The sequence below is a fragment of the Apostichopus japonicus genome, chromosome 12 (assembly GCF_037975245.1).
Source record: "Apostichopus japonicus isolate 1M-3 chromosome 12, ASM3797524v1, whole genome shotgun sequence".
Lineage (NCBI taxonomy): Eukaryota > Metazoa > Echinodermata > Holothuroidea > Aspidochirotida > Stichopodidae > Apostichopus > Apostichopus japonicus.
This window is the reverse complement of record NC_092572.1, coordinates 12,098,525-12,113,641: the sequence shown is the minus strand read 5'-3', so window position 1 is coordinate 12,113,641 and position 15,117 is coordinate 12,098,525.

Genomic DNA, 15,117 nt, shown 5'->3' with positions numbered 1-15,117 from the left:
TATACCCTAAACGGAAGTGCTAATTATGGAACGTCAAAAGGACCCCAGTTGGCGTTTCTACCCAAAACAGGAGGTGCTACTATCCTATACAGAAGTGCTACTTTACTTAAGGAAAGATCGCCCAGGAAAGAACCATGGGCACGAAAACCAATCTACCAAAAGACTGATCCGCTCTCAGCCCCAGTCCCCTTGCATCGGGACTGTGACTGTGTGATCATCGTCAGGTGTGCACAGGGGCGTCAATCTGATTTGAAACGTGGGGGGGGGGGCGTAATCGATTCGAGTATTCCGGCCATCTAAGCGGAGCGCCACCATCGGTTGGCGCGCAGCGTACCACGAAAATTTCAGATTTCAATATCTGCCAGATCGCTAGAGATGGCACTTGCCAGGCTGAATAGCAGCCATCTAGTTGCGTGATTTCGGGTGAAAATTACAAATTCGTCACTCAGGAAATTAGCAATAAGTTCATGCGACCTTAATTTTTGGTGGATTATTTCTTTATTTAGTGATTCCAATTGACATGAACATTAGAATCCAGTGCAAGTTGACAAATGATGCGGCGAACTGGAACCCCAGCCCCATTTTGACATATGTTTCAGGATAGAATACCCCTCAATTGTTCGTACCCATGACAACAATCTGTGAATAAATTTACTTCGATATGGGCACATTATATTGCACCAAGTCGGTCAAGGAATGATCCAGGGCCTCATGTCTAGGCCTATGGCAGGGGTGGGCTACCTTTTTGAATGAATGGGCCAGATTTTAGAAGCGAAAGATTGACAGGGCCGCACCTAACCAACGACGTGCTGTTGATATCAAACCTTTGCTTCCGTGGACGTTCAAGAAATAGGTGTGTGTACTAATCTGTATTCACAAAAACATAATGTCAATACAGCCCAATTAATAATTAATGGTGGTAATAGACCTACCTGACAGCATCATAAGTGCAGATAAATTCTAGGCAGCTAGTTCATTTTTTGTGATGATGTAAAAAATCACTGGCGGGCCGCATGTCTATGCATGTCTGTATGATATATGCGCGGAAAATTTTGGTTTTATTTTTCGGGCAAGTCGTTACAACCCCCCGCCCCCACCCCCCCAATCAAATTGGGCTCCTACGCCTATGACGGTAGTTCTATTAGGCATTTTTTGATTGGAGTATTCAAAATCATACAAAGTTTTGTACGGTGGAGTATAAGAATCGAGAGATACAATTTCTTAAAGTGGCAAGGAAAACGTGGTAAATATGACAGATTCAAGTAAATTTTGACAGAAATTTCTCAATTTGTAGGTCATGCATAATTACAGGAATCAATGAATAGGCCTAGATAAACTAGAGTGCGACTGTCGGAAATTCCGACTGTCGCACTCCAATTTTCCAACTGTCGTCAGTTTTACTAAGTTTGGGGGTGAGACACCCCCACACCCCACACCCCACACCCCTCTTGCGACGTCCCTGCGTGTACCCAGTGTTCTCACTGTGGAGTAAACTCCGGTATCACTCAACAACAAGGTAACATGGGATGCGCTGCCACGGATTATGCTCCCTATTTCATTTCCCCAAAATTAGGGAACGGGTACCGTCTTTGAAACACCATCTTCAACTAAACAACAACTAAGTACAAGCTTTGGCTCTAGCTATGAAGTGCTGTCTCTTATGATATTGACGGAGCGCACTGTTTTTCTACTGGAATCGCCAGAAGATACGGCGTCTGTAATCCGAGGAACCAACGAACTTCTCTGCTAACTCCTCAGGCTTCAACTGGGCTAGACGTTCGCGGTGAATATGGCACACCATCACATGGTTCAGCCTATGTTGAGTCATGGTGCTCCGTAGCCATGTTTTCAAACGCCTCAAAGCACTAAATTATCTCTCGGCTTCCGTCGAACTGGCGGAGGAGACGAGGAGGAGCACAAGAGAGCTTCGGCTTCACCAAACATAGCCTGTACCGATGGATTCATCAACTTGAATATTTGTCTATACCCTTCAACCGACGACGAATGGAACTGGTCTCGAAAGAAAGGCAGACTAAGCTTAATATGGCGGAGAGCTCAGGGTACCAACTCACGAGATCTGGGTGGAATTCTCCATTCAGCAACATTGGGTGATATTAGATGATATGAATCCTGAGATGTGTAGGTCCTAACCAAATAGAGCCACATCATTACTCTTTTTCCAAATGTGTATGTGTGTGTGTGGGGGGGGGGGTGGGGGAGATTTGATATTGTTTCCACAACCCATCAAAATGTCCCTCCTGGATTGACGCCCATGGGTGTGCATCACCATTCCCCTCGAAAGGGAACAGATATTATTTTTTTTTAAGGAAAAGTCGCCCAGGAAAGAACCTGGGCACGAAAACCAAACTACAGAACGACTGATCCGCTCTCAAACCTAGTCCCCTTGCATTGGGACTGTGACTGTGTGATCATCGTCGGGGTGTGCATCACCATTCCCCTCGAAAGGGACCAGGAGTGCTACTACTCTAAAAAGGAGGTATTCCTACCAGGGGCGGGATTTGAGTTTTGAAAGTGTGGGGGGGGGGAGGGCAAACCTGCCAGCAAGACTATCTAAGCGGAGCGCCACCATCGGTTGGCGCGGAGCGTACAAGAAATTTGTTGGCTTAACAAACCCTCCAGATGGCCGTAAACGGCACTTCCCGAGTGCTCTAAGCTGCATGTACCCATCCTTGAAATATGGATCTCATGTCTGCAATTGTATCTAGATAGTTGATATCGTTTTTAAAATTTAAAGAGGATTGATAGTAGAACATATGGTCAGATGGTGATGTACAACTTTTGTTATACGTCACTATCTAAGCGGAGCGCCATCATTGGTTGGCAAGGAGCAAAATTTCGATGAAAAGTACCCTTAGATTGGTACAATTAACACCCACATAGGCTTTAAATTGCATCTAAACAATTAATGAACTTGTGTAAATTTAGTGAGGACGGATAGAAGAACTTATATGGTGATGTACAACTAAAGCTTATACGTCACTATTTAGGCGGTGCACCACCATCAGTTGGTGCGGCGCGTCGAAATTTAAGCGAAAAGGAAATCCTAGATCAGCAAAAATGACACCTCTGGTAACAATAAATCGCACCTAGAGAGTTCTTTCCCCCTAAATTTATTAGTATTGTGCAATGGACCGATCAAGAATATGTTCAGCACCCACTTCGAAATTCTCCCCGCGGTCACCACTTCTTCGAGCACTTTGCAAATATTGGGGGTTGAACATACCTTTACCCCCGAAAGAAATCGTGTTCAAAAAATTACCTTTTATGCAAAAACAAACGTAAGTGTTTCATTCATCATCAAGAGTAGATCGGAAAACGGAACTCAAAGCCACACATTATTTTATCGGCCCTACCGAAACTGCCGAGTGCTGTATACTGTAACAATGGATTTAATTACTGTGTTACTGTGTTAGTGTCAATTTGTTATTTACATTATTCGATTTGCATGCATCTTTCCAGGATTTCGAGCAGTAAAGAAATTACATCGGCATTGCCATTGCATATTGTTGAATGACACAGGTGGGGGGGGGGTGTCATGTGTCATTGTATTGAATTTAATTATTGATATACCCAATATGCAAATCTGGCTTTCGTAAATCGTTTCTCTGGATTTAGTTATTCAACGCATTCAGTAGAGCAGCAACGTTGAAAATCAATTCCTGAAGCTAGCACTGTAGCACATGCCACGGATTCATCACATACAGAATTGAATCGCTAGTATGTTATCTCCAGGATTCGTAACCTGTGCTGCGAACCATTTGCTAGCTCCAGTTATTCTGCATGCTACATGTTACGATGTTAAACACAAATTCTACTTAGATTCGAAACAAATAGGCCTATTTGATAGAGCTATTGTGGGGGAAGAAATTCTATTAGGGCTGTGCACATTTTTCTGAAAAAACGACAAAAAAATGAACTAAGGTCTGGGTAAAACTGGGGTAAAAGAACGGTAAAACTGTGGTAAATTTGGGGTTTAAGCGTGGTAAAAGTATGGTAACACCGTGGTAAATTGCGGTAAAATTGGGGTAAAAGCGCGGTAAAACCATGGTAAATTTATGGTAATTTACTGCGGTAAACCGCGGTTACCGCGTCCATAGGGCCAAAACACCGCGGTAATGAACAACAGATTTACCGCGTTTTTACCCCGGTTTTACCGTGGTAAAAGTTTGGTATGTTATCGCGGTAAATTTGAGGTAAAATTTTTCCAGGGTACGTACACCTGCCATTCGGCCGCATTCAAGAGATACAACGTTTCAAACAAAGGTTAATTTTCAGCCGCTTAACATATTTGAGAAAAGTTTAATGGATGCAATTTCTGGGCGTCAAAATGATATCATGAGCAACAAAGGACAAGGCTCTTTCAACCCGTCTGCCAGTACCAAGGGCGTAGGAACCGGGTGGGCTGACGGGCGCCAGCCCCCCCAGTGAAAAATATGGGGGGCGGAAGTATCATTCCGCCCCCCCCCCCCCCGCTCCGCAAGTCAGAAAACCCCTTTTTCATTTCCAAATGAGAAAAAATCTCATTTGGAGCACCAAATTGCATTTAAGGCCAGGTGAAAATGCAAAATTCTTTACAAAATGGAGTGAGAGTTGAAGTGTGCTATATTGCACCAAATTGCATCTGAGGCCACCTGGAAATGCAAAAAAATTCCAAAGGGGAGGGGGACACCCCCTCCCCTTAGACCCCTCCCCCAGGCCGGCCATCAGTCTTCAGCCCCCCCCCCCCCCCCACTCAAAAGTACCTTCCTACGCCAGTACAATGTTAAGTAAAACTAGATGCAATACTAGTCTATTCATGCCAAAGTTTAACTACCTAAGTTAGAGTGTAGAGATAGCGTAGGCTATTACTTATGCACTGGGCATGTTATTTATGAGCAGTTTGTGTGTCAGTTTACATATGTATACCAGGTGGACATAGAACTGTATTCAGCTCATCAATTCAGTTCTATCAATGGTATATTGTTCTCGTGCATAGGTTATGTTAACAGCTAGACCAGTGGTCTATAGTGAGTGTGGTACATGCTACATACCTCCTATCAATGGTATATTGTTCTAATGCATTTGTGTTTTGTAAATAGCTAGACAAGCCGTCTAGTTAGGAAGACTATACATTGAGAAGTAAGGCAGAGCCTGCAGACCCTCAGAGTGTGCACGTGGATTTTCTTATTTCTGTGTTTTGTCTTCCAGTCCTGTCCGTTGTCAAGCCCTCAGACTCTACAGGAGAACATTAACGTACTTGTATGCTATGTGAAAATCCTTTACTGGTGAAAGTTATATCGACAGGGAAGCTGTTGCTAGTTGCCGACCATTCCGGGACAGGCTAACATAATAGGTATTTCTATAAGTATTTTTGTTTGTTTGCTCATCATGAGAAAACGTAACTCTGCAAGAGTGACAGACGTAAGATGTTAATACCTTTATTTTCCGTGTATACTTTAGAAAGGAAAGACAATATTAAATATAGCCATTAATGATTTACGGCGGGGTGTCGCACCCCCAGAAGTCAATCCAAAAAAATTAAGCTGGCTCTTTGCTCCTTCCCCCGACCCTAAGCCAAATTTTGTCAGGTAGGCCCTAGGGGTGATATCACAAGTACATTTAGTTTCGCCATCTGTTGGTGTTTCACAGAATATGTGATCGAAAACATCCTGAAATGAACGAAATTGCACTTTACACTCATTGGATGTTTTTTTGCACGGTAACAAGTTCTTATTATTCGAACAGCACGCTGAGAGGAGTAGAAACTGAGATAGGAGTAATGGCGTTATAAGTACCCCATTAATAAATTTGTAAAATACAAGCCTTTAACAGAGAATGAAGGAAATTCAATCCCAAATTTTCGCAATCCCTTTTCTGCAAATATTTTTGTTTTTCAAAACAGCACTGTTTGAACATACTACCCCCTTCACGCACTCCTATGTATCTATATACAGTGTATTCCATCGGAAATAACCTTCTATACGCCTCTGAGTATATATATAGCCGTAATTATAATGCACAACTGGAAGTTCTCGAAATCGATGTACACCCCATTTAATCCTAATGAATATGCGAGCCTTTTAAATTAACATGGTTCTTTGAGCAGCCTGTTTTAAGCAAATGTATATACTCTAAGCAGTTTATTATAAACTTAGAAAAGAACTAATCACAAAACAGTAATCGTTTTTAAATGAGCTAAACATATCTCATACCGGATAATATGTTAGTTTGAATGTAACTAATGTTAGAATTCTAACATTTATCGTAAATGTTGTGAATAAACCTTCGCAAATAGCCGAAATAACTTGTGTATTGGTAATGAACCCCAGTGGTTCAGGAGGAAGATTAAAGAGAGTCTCCTTATAAAAGACTTAAATGCTGACTTAAATAGAAATGTAGCGAGCTACGGGTTGGAGCTACACTAATCCCTATTTACTTTTTATTGCTGGTTGTTCTATTCATTCCTAGTTTGAAAATTCACTAAAAATATTTGCTGGTTGTTCTAATCATTCCTAGTTTAAAAAAAAAAAACATCACTCATGCTTATCACTATTGTCGTCTTCGGATGTATCTTAGCCCTTGTATTTAATTGATCTTGTACAATTGCCTGACGATGGAGTGGTGACCACTCCGAAATACAGCAGTATGTCGTTGTTAAAAATATTCGCTTGTTTATCTTTTATATTATCAGAATGGACAACTGCTATATATATATATATATATATATATATATATATATATATATATATATATATATATATATATATATATATATATATATATATATATATATAAATATATATATATATATATATATAAATATATATATATATATATATATATATATATATATATAATATATATATATATATATATATATATATATATATATATATATATATATATATATATATATATAGCAGTTGTCCATACTGATAATATAAAAGATAAACAAGCGAATATTTTTAACAACGACATACTGCTGTATTATTTTTTGGGGGGGGGGCAGTCTCCCCCCTGCCCCCCCCCCCGCCTCGTACGACTATGTTGCAACCTGCGATATTTACAAATTATCCCCGAAATCAGCGTCTAATTCGTTCCTTATGGACGCAATATACACGTAATAATGCTCACTCGTGCCTGCTTGGGCTTGAAGGAACAATATACCCCTAACACGTAGGTTCGAGACATCATCTACACGTAAAAAAGTCCCCAATGTGTACCTTAGCAACCCGTGAACAGTTTGCCCCTGTATGCTTCTGTACAGTGTTGTGTACCTTAACAACCCGTGAACAGATTGCCCCTGTATGCTTCTGTACAGTGTTGTGTACCTTAGCAACCCGTGAACAGTTTGCCCCTTGTATGTTTCAGTACACTGTCGTGTACCTTATCAACCCCTGAACTGCTTGCCCCCTGTATACTTCAGTACACTGCTGTGAACCTTAGAAACCCGTGAACAGTTTGCCCCTGTATGCTTCTGTACAGTGTTGTGTACCTTAGCAACCCGTGAACTGCTTGCCCCTGTATGTTTCAGTACACCGTCGTGTACCTTATCAACCCGTGAACTGCTTGCCCCCTGTATACTTCAGTACACTGCTGTGAACCTTAGCAACCCGTGAACAGTTTGCCCCTGTATGCTTCTGTACAGTGTTGTGTACCTTAGCAACCCGTGAACTGCTTGCCCCTGTATGTTTCAGTACACCGTCGTGTACCTTATCAACCCCTGAACTGCTTGCCCCCTGTATACTTCAGTACACTGCTGTGAACCTTAGCAACCCGTGAACTACTCTCCCCTGTATACTTCAGTACACTGTTGTGAACCTTAGCAACCCGTGAACATCTTGCCCCCTGCTTGCTTCACCAACTGTTATGAACCTTAGCAACCCGTGAACTGCTTGCCCGTTGTATGCTTGTGTCACTTAGCAACCTGTGGACTGCTTCCCCCTGCATGCTTCTGTACACTGTTGTTTACCTTAGCAACCGTGGAAACGGTTTCCCAAGTGTATTTATTTACAAATAATCATACATATTTACATTTTATCCCCGAAATCAGTGTCTAATTCGTCCCTTATGGACACAATCTACACGTAATAATGCACACACTAGCCTGCTTAGGCTTGAAGGAACAATATACCCCTAAAACGTAGGTTCGAGACATCATCTACACGTAAAAATACTCCACAATGGCGATTGTATAGCTTCGACACGAGGAAAAGATGACGTAATCACTGCAATTGCCTCTAGCAGATTGGTTATAGCTATTTATTGACCGTGGAAATGGTTTCCTCAGTGTATTTATTTACAAGTCATCATACATATTTACAAATTATCCCCGAAATCAGCGTCTAATTCGTTCCTTATGGACGCAATATACACGTAATAATGCTCACACGAGCCTGCTTGGGCTTGAAGGAACAATATACCCCTAACACGTAGGTTCGAGACATCATCTACACGTAAAAATGTCCCTAATGTGTACCTTAGCAACCCGTGAACAGTTTGCCCCTGTATGCTTCTGTACAGTGTTGTGTACCTTAGCAACCCGTGAACAGTTTGCCCCTGTATGCTTCTGTACAGTGTTGTGTACCTTAGCAACCCCTGAACTGCTTGCCCCTTGTATGTTTCAGTACACTGTCGTGTACCTTAGCAACCCCTGAACTGCTTGCCCCCTGTATACTTCAGTACACTGCTGTGAACCTTAGCAACCCGTGAACAGTTTGCCCCTGTATGCTTCTGTACAGTGTTGTGTACCTTAGCAACAAGGGAACTGCTTGCCCCTGTATGTTTCAGTACACCGTCGTGTACCTTATCAACCCCTGAACTGCTTGCCCCCTGTATACTTCAGTACACTGCTGTGAACCTTAGCAACCCGTGAACAGTTTGCCCCTGTATGCTTCTGTACAGTGTTGTGTACCTTAGCAACAAGGGAACTGCTTGCCCCTGTATGTTTCAGTACACCGTCGTGTACCTTATCAACCCGTGAACTGCTTGCCCCCTGTATACTTCAGTACACTGCTGTGAACCTTAGCAACCCGTGAACAGTTTGCCCCTGTATGCTTCTGTACAGTGTTGTGTACTTTAGCAACCCGTGAACTGCTTGCCCCTGTATGTTTCAGTACACCGTCGTGTACCTTATCAACCCCTGAACTGCTTGCCCCCTGTATACTTCAGTACACTGCTGTGAACCTTAGCAACCCGTGAACAGTTTGCCCCTGTATGCTTCTGTACAGTGTTGTGTACCTTAGCAACAAGGGAACTGCTTGCCCCTGTATGTTTCAGTACACCGTCGTGTACCTTATCAACCCCTGAACTGCTTGCCCCCTGTATACTTCAGTACACTGCTGTGAACCTTAGCAACCCGTGAACAGTTTGCCCCTGTATACTTCAGTACACTGTTGTGAACCTTAGCAACCCGTGAACATCTTGCCCCCTGCTTGCTTCACCAACTGTTATGAACCTTAGCAACCCGTGAACTGCTTGCCCGTTGTATGCTTGTGTCACTTAGCAACCTGTGGACTGCTTCCCCCTGCATGCTTCTGTACACTGTTGTTTACCTTAGCAACCGTGGAAACGGTTTCCCAAGTGTATTTATTTACAAATAATCATACATATTTACATTTTATCCCCGAAATCAGTGTCTAATTCGTCCCTTATGGACACAATCTACACGTAATAATGCACACACTAGCCTGCTTAGGCTTGAAGGAACAATATACCCCTAAAACGTAGGTTCGAGACATCATCTACACGTAAAAATACTCCACAATGGCGATTGTATAGCTTCGACACGAGGAAAAGATGACGTAATCACTGCAATTGCCTCTAGCAGATTGGTTATAGCTATTTATTGACCGTGGAAATGGTTTCCTCAGTGTATTTATTTACAAGTCATCATACATATTTACAAATTATCCCCGAAATCAGCGTCTAATTCGTTCCTTATGGACGCAATATACACGTAATAATGCTCACACGAGCCTGCTTGGGCTTGAAGGAACAATATACCCCTAACACGTAGGTTCGAGACATCATCTACACGTAAAAAAGTCCCTAATGTGTACCTTAGCAACCCGTGAACAGTTTGCCCCTGTATGCTTCTGTACAGTGTTGTGTACCTTAGCAACCCGTGAACAGTTTGCCCCTGTATGCTTCTGTACAGTGTTGTGTACCTTAGCAACCCCTGAACTGCTTGCCCCTTGTATGTTTCAGTACACTGTCGTGTACCTTAGCAACCCCTGAACTGCTTGCCCCCTGTATACTTCAGTACACTGCTGTGAACCTTAGCAACCCGTGAACAGTTTGCCCCTGTATGCTTCTGTACAGTGTTGTGTACCTTAGCAACAAGGGAACTGCTTGCCCCTGTATGTTTCAGTACACCGTCGTGTACCTTATCAACCCCTGAACTGCTTGCCCCCTGTATACTTCAGTACACTGCTGTGAACCTTAGCAACCCGTGAACAGTTTGCCCCTGTATGCTTCTGTACAGTGTTGTGTACCTTAGCAACAAGGGAACTGCTTGCCCCTGTATGTTTCAGTACACCGTCGTGTACCTTATCAACCCCTGAACTGCTTGCCCCCTGTATACTTCAGTACACTGCTGTGAACCTTAGCAACCCGTGAACAGTTTGCCCCTGTATGCTTCTGTACAGTGTTGTGTACCTTAGCAACAAGGGAACTGCTTGCCCCTGTATGTTTCAGTACACCGTCGTGTACCTTATCAACCCCTGAACTGCTTGCCCCCTGTATACTTCAGTACACTGCTGTGAACCTTAGCAACCCGTGAACAGTTTGCCCCTGTATGCTTCTGTACAGTGTTGTGTACCTTAGCAACAAGGGAACTGCTTGCCCCTGTATGTTTCAGTACACCGTCGTGTACCTTATCAACCCCTGAACTGCTTGCCCCCTGTATACTTCAGTACACTGCTGTGAACCTTAGCAACCCGTGAACAGTTTGCCCCTGTATACTTCAGTACACTGTTGTGAACCTTAGCAACCCGTGAACATCTTGCCCCCTGCTTGCTTCACCAACTGTTATGAACCTTAGCAACCCGTGAACTGCTTGCCCGTTGTATGCTTGTGTCACTTAGCAACCTGTGGACTGCTTCCCCCTGCATGCTTCTGTACACTGTTGTTTACCTTAGCAACCGTGGAAACGGTTTCCCAAGTGTATTTATTTACAAATAATCATACATATTTACATTTTATCCCCGAAATCAGTGTCTAATTCGTCCCTTATGGACACAATCTACACGTAATAATGCACACACTAGCCTGCTTAGGCTTGAAGGAACAATATACCCCTAAAACGTAGGTTCGAGACATCATCTACACGTAAAAATACTCCACAATGGCGATTGTATAGCTTCGACACGAGGAAAAGATGACGTAATCACTGCAATTGCCTCTAGCAGATTGGTTATAGCTATTTATTGACCGTGGAAATGGTTTCCTCAGTGTATTTATTTACAAGTCATCATACATATTTACAAATTATCCCCGAAATCAGCGTCTAATTCGTTCCTTATGGACGCAATATACACGTAATAATGCTCACACGAGCCTGCTTGGGCTTGAAGGAACAATATACCCCTAACACGTAGGTTCGAGACATCATCTACACGTAAAAAAGTCCCTAATGTGTACCTTAGCAACCCGTGAACAGTTTGCCCCTGTATGCTTCTGTACAGTGTTGTGTACCTTAGCAACCCGTGAACAGTTTGCCCCTGTATGCTTCTGTACAGTGTTGTGTACCTTAGCAACCCCTGAACTGCTTGCCCCTTGTATGTTTCAGTACACTGTCGTGTACCTTAGCAACCCCTGAACTGCTTGCCCCCTGTATACTTCAGTACACTGCTGTGAACCTTAGCAACCCGTGAACAGTTTGCCCCTGTATGCTTCTGTACAGTGTTGTGTACCTTAGCAACAAGGGAACTGCTTGCCCCTGTATGTTTCAGTACACCGTCGTGTACCTTATCAACCCCTGAACTGCTTGCCCCCTGTATACTTCAGTACACTGCTGTGAACCTTAGCAACCCGTGAACAGTTTGCCCCTGTATGCTTCTGTACAGTGTTGTGTACCTTAGCAACAAGGGAACTGCTTGCCCCTGTATGTTTCAGTACACCGTCGTGTACCTTATCAACCCCTGAACTGCTTGCCCCCTGTATACTTCAGTACACTGCTGTGAACCTTAGCAACCCGTGAACAGTTTGCCCCTGTATGCTTCTGTACAGTGTTGTGTACCTTAGCAACAAGGGAACTGCTTGCCCCTGTATGTTTCAGTACACCGTCGTGTACCTTATCAACCCCTGAACTGCTTGCCCCCTGTATACTTCAGTACACTGCTGTGAACCTTAGCAACCCGTGAACAGTTTGCCCCTGTATGCTTCTGTACAGTGTTGTGTACCTTAGCAACCCGTGAACAGTTTGCCCCTGTATGCTTCTGTACAGTGTTGTGTACCTTAGCAACAAGGGAACTGCTTGCCCCTGTATGTTTCAGTACACCGTCGTGTACCTTATCAACCCCTGAACTGCTTGCCCCCTGTATACTTCAGTACACTGCTGTGAACCTTAGCAACCCGTGAACAGTTTGCCCCTGTATACTTCAGTACACTGTTGTGAACCTTAGCAACCCGTGAACATCTTGCCCCCTGCTTGCTTCACCAACTGTTATGAACCTTAGCAACCCGTGAACTGCTTGCCCGTTGTATGCTTGTGTCACTTAGCAACCTGTGGACTGCTTCCCCCTGCATGCTTCTGTACACTGTTGTTTACCTTAGCAACCGTGGAAACGGTTTCCCAAGTGTATTTATTTACAAATAATCATACATATTTACATTTTATCCCCGAAATCAGTGTCTAATTCGTCCCTTATGGACACAATCTACACGTAATAATGCACACACTAGCCTGCTTAGGCTTGAAGGAACAATATACCCCTAAAACGTAGGTTCGAGACATCATCTACACGTAAAAATACTCCACAATGGCGATTGTATAGCTTCGACACGAGGAAAAGATGACGTAATCACTGCAATTGCCTCTAGCAGATTGGTTATAGCTATTTATTGACCGTGGAAATGGTTTCCTCAGTGTATTTATTTACAAGTCATCATACATATTTACAAATTATCCCCGAAATCAGCGTCTAATTCGTTCCTTATGGACGCAATATACACGTAATAGAGCTCACACGAGCCTGCTTGGGCTTGAAGGAACAATATACCCCTAACACGTAGGTTCGAGACATCATCTACACGTAAAAAAGTCCCTAATGTGTACCTTAGCAACCCGTGAACAGTTTGCCCCTGTATGCTTCTGTACAGTGTTGTGTACCTTAGCAACCCGTGAACAGTTTGCCCCTGTATGCTTCTGTACAGTGTTGTGTACCTTAGCAACCCCTGAACTGCTTGCCCCTTGTATGTTTCAGTACACTGTCGTGTACCTTAGCAACCCCTGAACTGCTTGCCCCCTGTATACTTCAGTACACTGCTGTGAACCTTAGCAACCCGTGAACAGTTTGCCCCTGTATGCTTCTGTACAGTGTTGTGTACCTTAGCAACAAGGGAACTGCTTGCCCCTGTATGTTTCAGTACACCGTCGTGTACCTTATCAACCCCTGAACTGCTTGCCCCCTGTATACTTCAGTACACTGCTGTGAACCTTAGCAACCCGTGAACAGTTTGCCCCTGTATGCTTCTGTACAGTGTTGTGTACCTTAGCAACAAGGGAACTGCTTGCCCCTGTATGTTTCAGTACACCGTCGTGTACCTTATCAACCCCTGAACTGCTTGCCCCCTGTATACTTCAGTACACTGCTGTGAACCTTAGCAACCCGTGAACAGTTTGCCCCTGTATGCTTCTGTACAGTGTTGTGTACCTTAGCAACCCGTGAACTGCTTGCCCCTGTATGTTTCAGTACACCGTCGTGTACCTTATCAACCCCTGAACTGCTTGCCCCCTGTATACTTCAGTACACTGCTGTGAACCTTAGCAACCCGTGAACAGTTTGCCCCTGTATGCTTCTGTACAGTGTTGTGTACCTTAGCAACAAGGGAACTGCTTGCCCCTGTATGTTTCAGTACACCGTCGTGTACCTTATCAACCCCTGAACTGCTTCCCCCTGTATACTTCAGTACACTGCTGTGAACCTTAGCAACCCGTGAACAGTTTGCCCCTGTATACTTCAGTACACTGTTGTGAACCTTAGCAACCCGTGAACATCTTGCCCCCTGCTTGCTTCACCAACTGTTATGAACCTTAGCAACCCGTGAACTGCTTGCCCGTTGTATGCTTGTGTCACTTAGCAACCTGTGGACTGCTTCCCCCTGCATGCTTCTGTACACTGTTGTTTACCTTAGCAACCGTGGAAACGGTTTCCCAAGTGTATTTATTTACAAATAATCATACATATTTACATTTTATCCCCGAAATCAGTGTCTAATTCGTCCCTTATGGACACAATCTACACGTAATAATGCACACACTAGCCTGCTTAGGCTTGAAGGAACAATATACCCCTAAAACGTAGGTTCGAGACATCATCTACACGTAAAAGTACTCCACAATGGCGATTGTATAGCTTCGACACGAGGAAAAGATGACGTAATCACTGCAATTGCCTCTAGCAGATTGGTTATAGCTATTTATTGACCGTGGAAATGGTTTCCTCAGTGTATTTATTTACAAGTCATCATACATATTTACAAATTATCCCCGAAATCAGCGTCTAATTCGTTCCTTATAGACGCAATATACACGTAATAATGCTCACTCGAGCCTGCTTGGGCTTGAAGGAACAATATACCCCTAACACGTAGGTTCGAGACATCATCTACACGTAAAAAAGTCCCCAATGTGTACCTTAGCAACCCGTGAACAGTTTGCCCCTGTATGCTTCTGTACAGTGTTGTGTACCTTAGCAACCCGTGAACAGATTGCCCCTGTATGTTTCAGTACACCGTCGTGTACCTTATCAACCCCTGAACTGCTTGCCCCCTGTATACTTCAGTACACTGCTGTGAACCTTAGCAACCCGTGAACAGTATGCCCCTGTATGCTTCTGTACAGTGTTGTGTACCTTAGCAACCCGTGAACTGCTTGCCCCTGTATGTTTCAGT